The sequence below is a fragment of the Thermobia domestica genome, chromosome 4, assembly GCF_964235325.1.
Source record: "Thermobia domestica chromosome 4, izTheDome1.hap1.1, whole genome shotgun sequence".
NCBI lineage: Eukaryota > Metazoa > Arthropoda > Insecta > Zygentoma > Lepismatidae > Thermobia > Thermobia domestica.
The window spans coordinates 318133010-318145789 of NC_137457.1; the positions used below are offsets into that span (position 1 = coordinate 318133010).

The window sequence follows — 12780 nt, forward strand, 5'->3', positions numbered from 1 at the left end:
CAGATTGTCAACTGGTCAATAATACGTGTTTTGGAGGTTCATTAGCCAATAATGATGAAATATTGCTTCGTCAGATATTTTTGCCAGGACACTAAAATCTGTTCGTATTATGGAGGCGTCTCTTAAGAAAGATTCCACTGTCCCTTTGAAGTTTTAGTACCTATTTTTTAGATACTAAAGTAGTGTCTTTATTTTTCGATTTAAAAAGAACCAATAAAGTTTTTACTTCGTTTTTTAAAAGTCTAGAGACATTGTAGAACACGTCACGTATGGTTTCACGCCTTTTTGCGTCGAGACGTAAGTCGTAACTTTCATTTTTTTTGCTAGGCCTATTTTATTATTTTTGACGGGCTTACTTTTGCACCTACAAGATTGAAGTTTCGCAAAAAAAACATTCAGTCCACCTAGTAGTATTTACCACATTTTTTTTTTTTTCAGATCTCTGCGTTAACAGAGGGGTATCCAGAAGGGCAAACAGGTAAAGAAAATTGATATTTTTTTAAACCAAAATATCCCTTTCTCCGCGATTTTCCCGCCTTAGATACATGATGGAGACATGTGAATGGTACCGTCTGAAAGGCAGGTCTATTCTAAAGAAAATGAGGTACAAAACATGACCCTAGGACAAATAGGGATGTCTCAGGATTTTTTTTTTACCTGAGATCAGGGTCTTTTTTTGGGAATCTAGGGCATTTTGGGGATCATTGGTAAATATTTTTCCCGCCTTTACTATTCAAGATAGAAGCTAGAAAATTTTGTGCACACATTTAGTACATTCTTTAGTATTTTTCAGTTGATTTTCACATCTCTGCATTAACACAGGGGGTCCAGAGGGGCTCAAAATTTGAAAGAAATCAGCAAAATCTCGATTTTTCTCAAAATTTCCCGCCACATGGACATGGTAGGAAAATGCAAATGGTACCGTTTGAAAGGCTGCTTTATTGTTAAAAAAAGGAGATATGAACCATGATCAAAGGATAAATAGGGATGATGCTGTAGCCGCTTGACTAAAAGTCTATAATATACCTTACAAAAAGCCTGAATTTACATGTGCTATACCGGGTGTATCAAAAGTTGGGGGTCATAGCTCAACTCTGTTGTGAGTAGAGATACGAATAAATAGAGAAGAAAGTTGTTAGAAATAGGAATTTCCAAGTAGTGCGGTTTTTCCAACCCCACCAGCCATTTTGAGTCCATACTAATAAGACGCCCTATGTTAAGTGAAAAATAGGCAACATTTCTAGTTTCGCAGTCTGGTTGAACAAAATGAAAGAACACGCAAAAATAATACGGGAAACTCACATATTGTTATATCAGAGGAACCAAGAAGCATATTTTCGAAATACACTCAGCCCTAGCCAGAAGGCATTAGGTTTGGCAACATCGCACGGAAACGAATGCTGAATTGCATTCTAATCCGTTCCTACTACTATTATTATTATTATTATTATTATTATTATTATTATTATTACTACTACTACTACTACTACTTTTGCTATGGTCTGTATAAGTACAAGGGCAAACTTATTTTAATGAAAGAAGTTTAATGAAAATTTTAAAAAATAATCGTTAAATCACTTTTTGAATATTATTTTAATCTTATTTTCACGAAAGAAGTATTATAAAAAATTTTAAAAATAATAACAAAAACTTTCCCAACGCAAGACTTAAACCCACGCCAACAACGATTTTCCTTACTAGTCTGTTGCACTAGCCCACTCGGCTACCAGGGCCGACAGCAGCTAGCGTTTACTTTGTGCTATATGTAGGTCATGACTCGTGATCGCGATATAAACGTCGTTCATTTTTCCTACATTGTTGCCAAGCGTAACCCCGTTGACAATGCCTTATGGCTAGAGTTCAGTGTATTTCGAAAATATGCAACCAAGAACACCTGAAATCAGTCTCTTAACAATGCTGTATTGTTTGTATGGTGAGGGCCCAAGCGAACAACCTACTAAATTAGCATCGCTGCTTTTCCATTTTAACAGGGCATCTTACTTACCTGTGTGGAGTCCAAATGACTAGTGCGACTGGAAAAAGAAACCAATCATTTTCGTTTTGAGACCACTTATTCCCAATAACTTTCCACTCTGTTCATTTACTCTTAATGGAGTTTATCCATGTCGCCGGACTTTCCATATACCCGGTATACATCGGGTGTTCTAAAACTCGTGCCCGTGCTCAAGGAGGGGTTGCTGCTGGAGATAAAGAAGACGAAAACATTATATTGTAATGATTACCTAGGATTAGGACAATATATATTGCCAAACCAACATTGTATATCAGATTACGCCTAAACAAAAATACAATATTTTTAACATAAACTCTATTAAACTAACTTTTATAACACACAAAATTTAACCCTAGCTTAGCAAATAAGCAATAATAATCAACAAATCCCTCTTGTTATATATATAGCTTATATAAATAAACAATCATCATCATTATATGTTTTCTATCTTATTCCATTTTACAATTCTTAAATAAGTTTAAGGAAAGGTTATAAAAACTAATAGCATTATGTTAGCAAAAATTTACCAAATAATTTATAAAATAATTACAGCCTTATTTATGATAAAGTTGCAAGGGCTTATCGCCCGGCCTTATTTTTTTTAAAAATATACAATTTATTGCATTACAAATAGCATACCCTACAAAAAAAATCAAATCATAAATCACACTCTATCACTATACTACCACACCAACACTAATAAAAATAATAATATTATAAAACAAAACCCATCATCTTATTCTAATATGATATTAAACGTCTGGGGATTATTTTTGGAAATAGGACCTACTAAAACTATGACGATGTGGCAACATCGCACACCACATAGAAAAAGATAACTGTTCCACAAAATAACATTATTGTTTGGCATGGAGGTAAAATATATGACTGGCAACTGAGCAATCCATGTTCGAATCCCGCCGTAAACCTTGGGTCTTCTGTATTTAATGTACTGGTTTAGTGTTTGTCCAGATATTTGGTCAGTTGGTGAAATAGTTGTAGTCGACTTAAATAGAATTTTAATTACTCATAACATCCCGACTATAATGCACTAAATCATACAATTTATTATTATTATTATTATTATTATTATTATTATTATAATTATTATTATTATTACAGGAGGAGGACTACTTGGATAAACTGCTGGTGAAAGCCACAGAAAATAGTGTACACCAAAATAAGCCTTTTATTTAAAGAATTTTTTTAAAAAAAAAGATTTGCAAAATTTTAAATATTGTATGTATTATGTGACCTGTTTTGAACATTTTATTCTAGATTTTTTGAACTACATGATATTATATATCAATTATTGCTCTATTTTGTATGAAATGTTCTATTGTGATACTGTTTTGTTAGCATTGAAGTTGGTTCTAAGGTAAGTTACTTCTGTATTTAGTATGAAGTGTTTTGTTGTGATATTGTGTTGTTAGTATTGAAAATGGTCATAAGGTAGTTACTTTTGTATGTTGTATGAAGTGTTTTATTGTGATACTGTGTTTGTTTATATTGAAAATGGTCATAAGGTAGTTACTTTTGTATGTTGTATGAAGTGTTTTATTGTGATATTGTGTTTGTTTATATTAAAAAGGGTCATAAAGCAGTTACTTTTGTATTTTGTATGAAGTGTTTTATTGAGATACTGTGTTGTTTATATTGAAGATTGTCATAAGATACTTTTGTATTTTGTGTGACGTGTTTTATTGTATAACTGTGTTGTTTGTATTGAAGATGGTCATAAGGCAGTTACTTTTGTATTTTGTATGAAGTGTTTGTATAACCGTGTTGTCTGTGTTGTTTGTATTGAAAATGGTCATAAGGTAGTTACTTTTGTATTTTGTATGAAGTGTTTTATTATGGTACTGTGTTGTTAATATTGAAGACAGTCGCAAGATAGTTACTTTTGTATTATGTATGAGTGTTTTATTATAAACCTGTGTTTCAGTATTAAAGATGATCACAAGTTTAAATCTTTGTTTCTTACGACCGATGAAGGCGAAGAAGGAAGTATGATGATCATGGAAAAATAATTCATGGCCCCTATATGGCAAATATATATATATATATATATATATATATATATATATATATATATATATATATATATATATATATATATATATATATATATATATATATATATTTGGATGGCTGCCAGTCTTGATGCATGTACATTTGCCTAGAAGCCATACTGCCTCGCATATCTGGAGCAAATTACAGTGAAACCTGTCTATGTTGGCCACCATCGGTTCCATTGAAAAGTGGCCAACTTACAGAAAATAAGTGATTGGTGTATTTTTAGAATAGGATTTCTAGTATTACATGGTTATAAAATTGTAATAAGCAATATCATGACAGCTACTTTTAAATAATGTATATAGAGAAATCATAATACACATTACTAGAAAAAATACTACAGTATATTTAATATATGTGCCTTTTTCTTCCTGAAAACTAGTCTGGTACACTGAATTATTCGGACGGAAAACACAATCACACAACCATAAAATAGAAACATATGTACGCAGTTTACTGAAATTGATATTGTAGCACACTGAATTATTCAGATTGAAAACAAGAAAAGCGAAATTATAAATTCAATAATTTATATGCAGTTTATATGATTTTTTTTCGGCAGTGATTCTGTAAAGACCTTTCGAAAAGTAGCAAAGCAGTAACTAATAACAAATTTAATCACGGTGGTTCATCCTAGACGGTTTTTTTTTCACATATGCACATTCTAATTTTGTAGTAACTACCTCTTGTTAATGAGCTACAAGTGTTTCCCTTGAAGCAAAAGATGTTTCGAGAAAATCTTAAGGGAATTCATACTTGAAAACCTCCGCTACCTTTCGACAAGCCGTCAGGTGCCAATAAATCACAATTGAGATGGTTAGATTTAACCTTGAGAATTTTCCGGAATTACTAAAGCTTCCCACTGATGAAAGGAGCCGATATAGCTAATGGTTTTACCAAAACAGACAGGATAAACAAATACGTACGACCATTTCCTGAATTCCTGTACGTGCGTTTTCTTATTCGCCACTCTCTTCACCACCCCTTTGTCAGGGTAGTGTTCTGGCCATTGACCTCCAAGAACAAATCGTGGGGATCTATGTTTCTCTGTGTCCAGTAACAAACACAGAACATTTGGCTCTCATACGGGAATACGAAAGAGTTTGTAATGTACCATTACAGTTGAAAGTAGTGGCAACTTTTTTTTACGCACCCTGTGCCTAGTAAATTTTTTTTATTCGATTTCGGTTTAGTTACACAGTTTATTTACTCTCTTTACTTCGGGTTAAATGTAATGAATCGAAAGGTTTCATTAGTAACCATATTCCCACTGAATAATATATATTTATTTATATTTTGATTAAGTGTAGGTCCCATTTTCGCATATACAAGTTGAATAGTAACAAGGTTTATCAGGCCGACGTCAAAACCAAAAAATAATTCCGTCATTGGATATAAATTTTCTTAATTTCAGACCAATGTAGAATTCAGTCAGGTACCTAATCTTTCCCTCACCCCCACTCACTAGTCCATAGTCACTTTCAGATCCGGTTTTATCTGGATTTGCCAAATTTCTATTTGTTTTGTAATTTCCGCGGATAAAGGTTTCGTCCTGATTGGTGGAATTTTCCAACCCTTGTCGTTTTCGGCGCAATGTTATTATAATAATCGAAGACACATTAAGAGGAACACCACTGTTCATCCATTGTTCAATTTCCGCTTAAAAGGACGGACGTTTTTATTAAGTCCAGGTAAAATTTAATGTAATTTAATAGTTAAAGACTGACAATGATTTAGGAGCTGACAAACTTCCATTTTTCGTCAAGTGAACTGTAAAATAAAGGAGAAATAGGAACCAGCTTTTCAGACGCCATATTGCTCATCATCCAAGCCGAAGCATAGACAGTTTATAAGAGTGATTTTACTTTCCTTTTCTTTCAAACAGTAAAATTCAGTTAGGGATTAGGGAAATACGACCTGGTTTCGTACATTCTATAGTGTATATTGTAAATGTGATTTCTTTTTTTTAAATCAGTAATTGCATGTACACAGTAGGTTTCATAGTTGCAATGTTAACTTTCGGAATGGCAGCTTAATTTAACAAAAAGGGTCTCCTATTTCTCTTTCCAAATTGAACCATTTCTAGCGGGGGAATGGGTTAGTTATTGTTTGTTTTAGGGCCTTTTCCCCTCTCAGGGGAACGGTCCCTCAATAAACCTCGTTCAGGTGCCCCCAGGGCATCAATCTTTAGTAAACCTGTTCTAAAGGTCAGGTCAGTTAGACCTAGGGTTAACTCTTCTCATTTTGCCCCCTAAAGTTTAATAGAGCCAACTCTATATACCGACAAGGAGTAATATGTTTAAAGGTGCTTGCCTTTAATATGCATGTAATTAAATGGTGTTTGTTTAGTTAGTATTTATGTGTAGTATTTATAGTGGTGTGTGTAGTTAGTAGTTCTGAGTGAGTGCGTGATTTCTACTATTAGGACAGTTTAGTTCACATGCGTTAGTTTAATACCATTTGTCTAACTCAAAGCACACTAAACGAGAGTAAATATTAGATTTCTGATTAATAAGTACAAGTATATATTTCAGTACACGGTAAATTATGCCTCCACTACAGCGCCATTGTGTCCGTTTTCGGTAGTCAATTGTTTGTTGACATTACGTCATTGCACGAGTTAGTGATTTAGTTTGTTTGATTTTGGCCCCTTATTTCTAAATTATATCCCGTGGACATGGTTTTCGGTTCAGATGAGTATACATTCATATAAGATAGCATGAGATCTCGTAGTTCTGAAAATTACAGCTCGCTAGGTCAAGTAGTAATCGAAGTATCCACTGAAATAAAGAATGCCTATTTTCTTAATAGAGGTAAAGTCCATATGCTGCTACTATTTGTTTCAAAATGTAGTTTTAAATTCTCTTTTTCCGTGGCTGTAGAAAATTTCCATTGTTGCTTTAGTTTTATCAGCAAATCAGAAATAAATTCATCGTTGACAATTTAACTTTCAGAAATACACGTATGATTTTTTTTAACTGCGAAGTAAATACGATTTGGGTGCTTCGAAACAAAGAGTCCGTGGTTCGATGAATGTTATCGTGTAGTAGTTTGAGCGTGATAGATTGTGATAATTATATATTTATTAGTGTGTAATATAAATATGTGTATGGCCTGTGTGTAAAATGTATGAAATAGGGTGTCTGTAAAATATTACTTCGCGCGAAAATGAGTAAATAATAATTAAATGTAACGATATAATAATAATACGATTATAATGTGAAGTGAATGAGATGATATGACACCTATATTTAAATGGATAGGCCTAGTGTATGTTATATAGTGAGAATATGAATATGTTTACTAAACATCTCTCGCGTTTTGACTTCTACACCAGTATATTCATCCAACCGAGTTTGCTATTTGGATAGTAAAGTGTAGTTGGGAATTGTATGTTACTTCGCATTTAAGTACCTCATACTAACAGCCCCGGATCTTAAGCCTTTCAACAGATAGGGTAGCATCATGTGGGAATTACTTCTAAAGGTTGACAGAAATGATAATTAAGAAAACTAACTGCTATATCCTGTGATCATCGAAAAGTACAGGTTTCGGTCATCTGTACCTTTAACATTCATTGACTCTCCGAGATTTTTTTCTTTTCGTCGTTTACCTTATTTATTGTGCAGTGTTCATATAGCTAACAGCCCAGTTCGGACTATCCGATTAAATCAACCGCTACTAAATTAATATTTATGTCATTCGCGTACCCGGACGTCGACCCATGACCCTCTTAAGTATTTTCGTTTCTTTTCTCAGTTTAATTAGTTGATGGAAATTAACGACGTCCCAGACTTTGGCATGTCTGCGCAGGGTAGCCATCGGTGATGTTTGGTCATTGAAATCACCGATCCAAAATTCAGTTTATTTAATTTTTTTTAATTTTGGCAAATTACTAATTAGGGATATCTTAGCTATTACTTTTACTCTAGTTTCTTTACTGTCCTTGAACCTTCTTAGTTCTTCTGAGGGGTCGAATATATTTTTTTTACTTAGAGATTTCAAAATTGGGGACGCAGTTACCTGGTCCCTTCCCCCTCTCCTTTTATCCTGCTGGTCTGGGCCGGATACGGGGCTCGGATTTCAATCTTACAAGCAAACTCTTGTGGGATTGGGATCTGATGGACACAGACTTGCATCCTTGGCAGCAGGACCCCCTCCTAGTTTACGTATTTAAGTAAACCACCCTCTTTCGGCATATGTGAATATTTTTGGCTATGAGTTGTTATATATTTAAATTCGATCACTTTTCTGTGTAGTGAGTAGTACTTTAATCTTTCTCCTTTCGTTGGCGCCGCTTTCTCTCTCTTGACTCTTTCTTCCTTCTTGCTTCGAGATTTTTTTAAATTTCAACCTCCCCCCCCGGTTTTGAAACTCATGAAAACATACAATATTCATATCACTTATTTCGATCGTATGTACTAACTGAGACATCGAGGGATACAATTCGTGGAGGTGTTTCAGCACAACTCAGGACCATTTTCGCGATATTCAACCCACCATGGGAAGGGGCTGACGAGAATGTACACTATGATTTCAGATTTCCAGAAACTTACTTGTTATTCATTGATCGTACAACTTATACCCGCTGATTACTGATTTCTGGTTTTCTTTCTATTGATTGGTTATATGGTGTATGTATTAGTAGTTTGGGCCCACTAGTTTCGAATAACATTGATTTTTTTTCTCTGTATATACATCTATATATGTACTTACATATTTTGAAAGTTACGTGCCTGCTCTATTTGTTGTATTTCCACCTCTTATGTCAACTTATTAAATAACACCAATTATTTCTTTATACGCGGATCTTAGTAAATTGAGAATTATTATTAATTATCGGGTTTATATATATAAAGTTTCAATGTCGCAACCTTATAAGAAGAGAAAAAGATTTTTGTTAGTCAGGGTTTTTGTTTTGTCTTTGAGCCAATAAAATGTGAATATTTATTGAATATAAAAAGGTTATGTAGAATTTAAATGTCGACGAAATACTAAGATGAATATTAAAGTGAAATTTATTATATTGAGTAATATGAATATATATATATATATATATATATATATACGAGTATGTATGTAAAAGGCTCGGTATTTACCCTGGTTGTTTTAGGTTGCCATAGATTTTTTACACCCGACACTGACCAATTATTTGTGATATACAGTATTACCGCGTAAATTGTAATAAATGACACCTTATTGAGTTGTTATTGATGTTTGTGATTATTAAAGTTGAATATCATGTTAAATACTGCATGTAAATAGAACAAGTAGCAGGTCGTAAGAAAAGTAAAAATAACCCTAATCCTCATCCAAAGTTATTTTGCGAGATCATAGTGAAATCAGTAAGCTACAAAACAGTGCGCCCCACCAACGAATCCTTCTATCAGCAATCTATGAAACAAATCCTCCCCTACGACTGGAAACATAACTATTTGGCTTTCGTCCGTTCAGTGACTACAATCTCTTGACTCCACGATCTATACTGGAAATAAAAATTTAGTGAACTTAAGTTGAACTGAGTTTGGTTAATAATTTAGTAATGTGAATACAGGACCTAGATAGGTCAAAAGACATAGCTCCATTTAGATATAGTATAATGGAAATAAGTTCTCAATGTCTGTGATTGGATCCGATAATATTTTTTTTTAAATCTTAATAAATTTTGAAATTTTATATCAAGTGCGTCAAGTGACGAAATGAGAAATTATATATATATATATATATATATATATATATATATATATATATATATATATATATATATATATATATATATATATATATATATATAATACGAAGGAACTAAATTTTTTGTCTGTCGTTAAGACAAACGATTAAATACTCTCATGGACACCAATCATAGTGAATAAAGAGAGTTGAAAAAGGAGTTATTATCGACGTGAGAACAAAGACTCATAAAATTGTCGAAATTTCTCCTCTTGGGACAGAGACTCAATAAAATGCTACTAAAGTGTTTTTTTTTCTTTTTTTTAGAATGATTAACCAATTACATTTTTTTCACAATGATATGTATTCATTGCACTGAATCCTAAATATGTTGACCTTTGAATTTTCTTTTTTTTTCCTTTATTTTTTGTCTTTCGTCTTTTGTCGAATATTATTTTTTTTAATGTAATCCAACTTTTAATATCTCTAGAAAGAGAAATGTGTTATTTGATATTGTTGAAAGTAGCAGATTTCTGTGCATGCTTATGAAACAATCTTTTTTCATGTATCAAATTTTTCCTGTTATGTCAAACTAAGTTTTCTTTTATTGAAATGTAATAAATGTCTATAGAAATGTAGTTAGGTTAGTTTAATTCAACTAAATGTAACCTGAAGTATACACTGTCCTGTATGAATGTGAGTGTGAGTGAAATGTAGGTTTAGTATTAAGTGCACCGATTCTTTTGATATATATATGGGTGAGTTACTATAGTTAATGGTAGTTGGCAATTAAAGTCGTTGAATGTCAATACTAACTTAATTTAAGTTGGCTCTATGAAGGAAGCAAAAAGGACCGAAGTAACCTGAACGAACGATCATCATGGGAGAACTTGGAGAGTCAGAATCTTCGACAAACGTGTGTTGCTCTGATTTTTTTTCTGTGGTCGATTCTAACATGCCATCAACTTCGTCGTTTATTTTTCAAATATTGGATATTAGTCTAGAACTTCTGGAAATATTGAATAAACGGTTAAATTAAACTTTCTCATCTATCTCAGAGCTAGATTGGGATAATTCGGTAGTTGGGGTTAAATGGATCTAGGTCTGGGATGTATGGGTTAACATGTGTCTACCTTTGATCACCTTAATACCAAACATTCACCCACTAGCTATTGGAAATGATCCCAATTCCATAATTATTCACTTTCCTTTACCATATTTCTCAAAATTATCCAGTAACAGTGCCTTTTTTTCATCCTCTTACTTTCCCTATTTTTCTTCTCTTTTATGCCAATTTTCTCTTCTCTTCTTCTTCTATTTTTAATAAAACTGAAAAGGGGGTCGTGACTGGGAATTCTATATGAAATAAACACGGTCATGTATTTATTTTAATTTTTTTTCAGAAGTCCGATAAAAAGTTTTCTCATTTCGATCGAACCTAGTATGTTCGAAATTAAGAAATGGATAATATATTCCAATATAATTAGACATAAGCCTATAGTTTCATGAATATTCTCCCCCCCACCAGGGGCGAAGGGTTCCCACTCACGATTTATTCCATGCATCTCATATGTTACAGAGCTTTCTTTCTTTCTTCTTTCTTTCTTTCTCTTTCCTTTTTCCCCCCTAATCTGTTTTAAGTTAAGAAAAATATCAAAACGTATTCGCGTGGCCAAGATACACAGGTAAATTTATCAATAGCAACACAGGATAAACATTGCTTCAATGCGGCCAACTTCCAAGATAGACAGGTGGCCAACTTACAGAGTAATGAGTAATGAATGTCTTATGGGAAAATTCAGGTTCAAGACGAACCAGGCCAAGATAAGCAGGTGGCCAACTTAGGGAGGTGGCCAAGTTAACAGGTTTCACTGTATAAACCTGAGATTTTTATGTTTCCTACAGGATTTTAATGTTCTTCTTACCCCTAAAAATAAGGGTAGTTTATTAGACGGTGAAAATTCATATGTGCATTTTATTTATTTATTTATTTATTTTTGAAAATAATTAGCAATTTTGTTTATATTTCATGGTCGGCTCTACCGTATGTGCAATACATGCATTTGCATTCGACGGCAAGTTTTGGGGGCGTCAAATAACTCTCATAAAGAATTCAGAATTGAAAGAATTGAAAATTTTATATATATAAAATATATATATATATTGGCGGATCCAGGATATGATCAAGGGATGGGCTAAACCACCATAGTTTGCCGCTTTATCCAGTGCAAAGCAAGATTGAAGCCCATCTTATCCAGTGTATACCTGAGCGTCAAGGGAGGCTATAGCACCTATAGCCTACCTCTTGGATCCGCGCCTGGATATATATATATATATATATATATATATATATATATATATATATATATATATATATATATATATATATATATATATATATATATATAAAATCTTGTTGGTATCTAACTTCATGACGTTATTAGTTAAATTTACTAATCTGACATGTCTATTTACACATTACCTGATGTATATGCTTATGTTCCTAAATTTTCGCCATTAACTGAATTTAGACGGTAATGGACTGTAATGTAGCAATGGAAACTTTGAATACTTGTGTCTTAGATTTTATTCTACCTTACTAATCGATGATTATCACTAACGCGTAAAATAACGCATACGCTTTGCACTTAAACAAGAAACTTGAAATTTTAGAGGAGATGCTATGCTTCTCGTGATCTTATGCACCGTCTTTCTTCAATATTCTCCACCTTGAATGACAATTGAAATCTAAATTCCGGAAAACAGTGTTTCCAGTTCTTAACAAATATTACTATATAATATATCAGACTGAACACCTAGGTATATTTATAAATTATAAATCATGTTTACATTGCATTGTTTTAGGATTACGTTGATAAGTGTTAGTTCAAAGACATAGTAGCCGTAAAGTGCCGTCTACTCCATAATATAATGTTAATAGGTGGAACAAAAAATACACAGCCATAGCGGCGAACCATGGGCGCCCGGAGAAAATTTTCTATGGGGGCCTCAAATCCCTA

At 33.0% G+C, this 12780-nt stretch overlaps 1 protein-coding gene across 4 annotated transcripts in view; it reads left to right on the plus strand.

Annotated features, from left to right (window-relative positions):
* LOC145684355 (phospholipid scramblase 1-like) overlaps window positions 1-12780 on the plus strand; it is a 99642-nt gene that overhangs the window by 65080 nt on the left and 21782 nt on the right. The window contains exons 9-10 of one of the 4 annotated variants that reach the window (XR_014131280.1): window positions 439-478; window positions 3137-4069. The exons of 1 other annotated variant lie outside the window; for it this stretch is intronic. The gene's annotated coding sequence lies outside the window, so the exon portion shown is untranslated. Of the gene's footprint in view, window positions 1-438; window positions 2343-3136; window positions 4070-12780 lie in introns of those variants that run through there. 2 more of the 4 variants (XM_081756577.1, XM_081756576.1) reach the window with 2 other exon arrangements.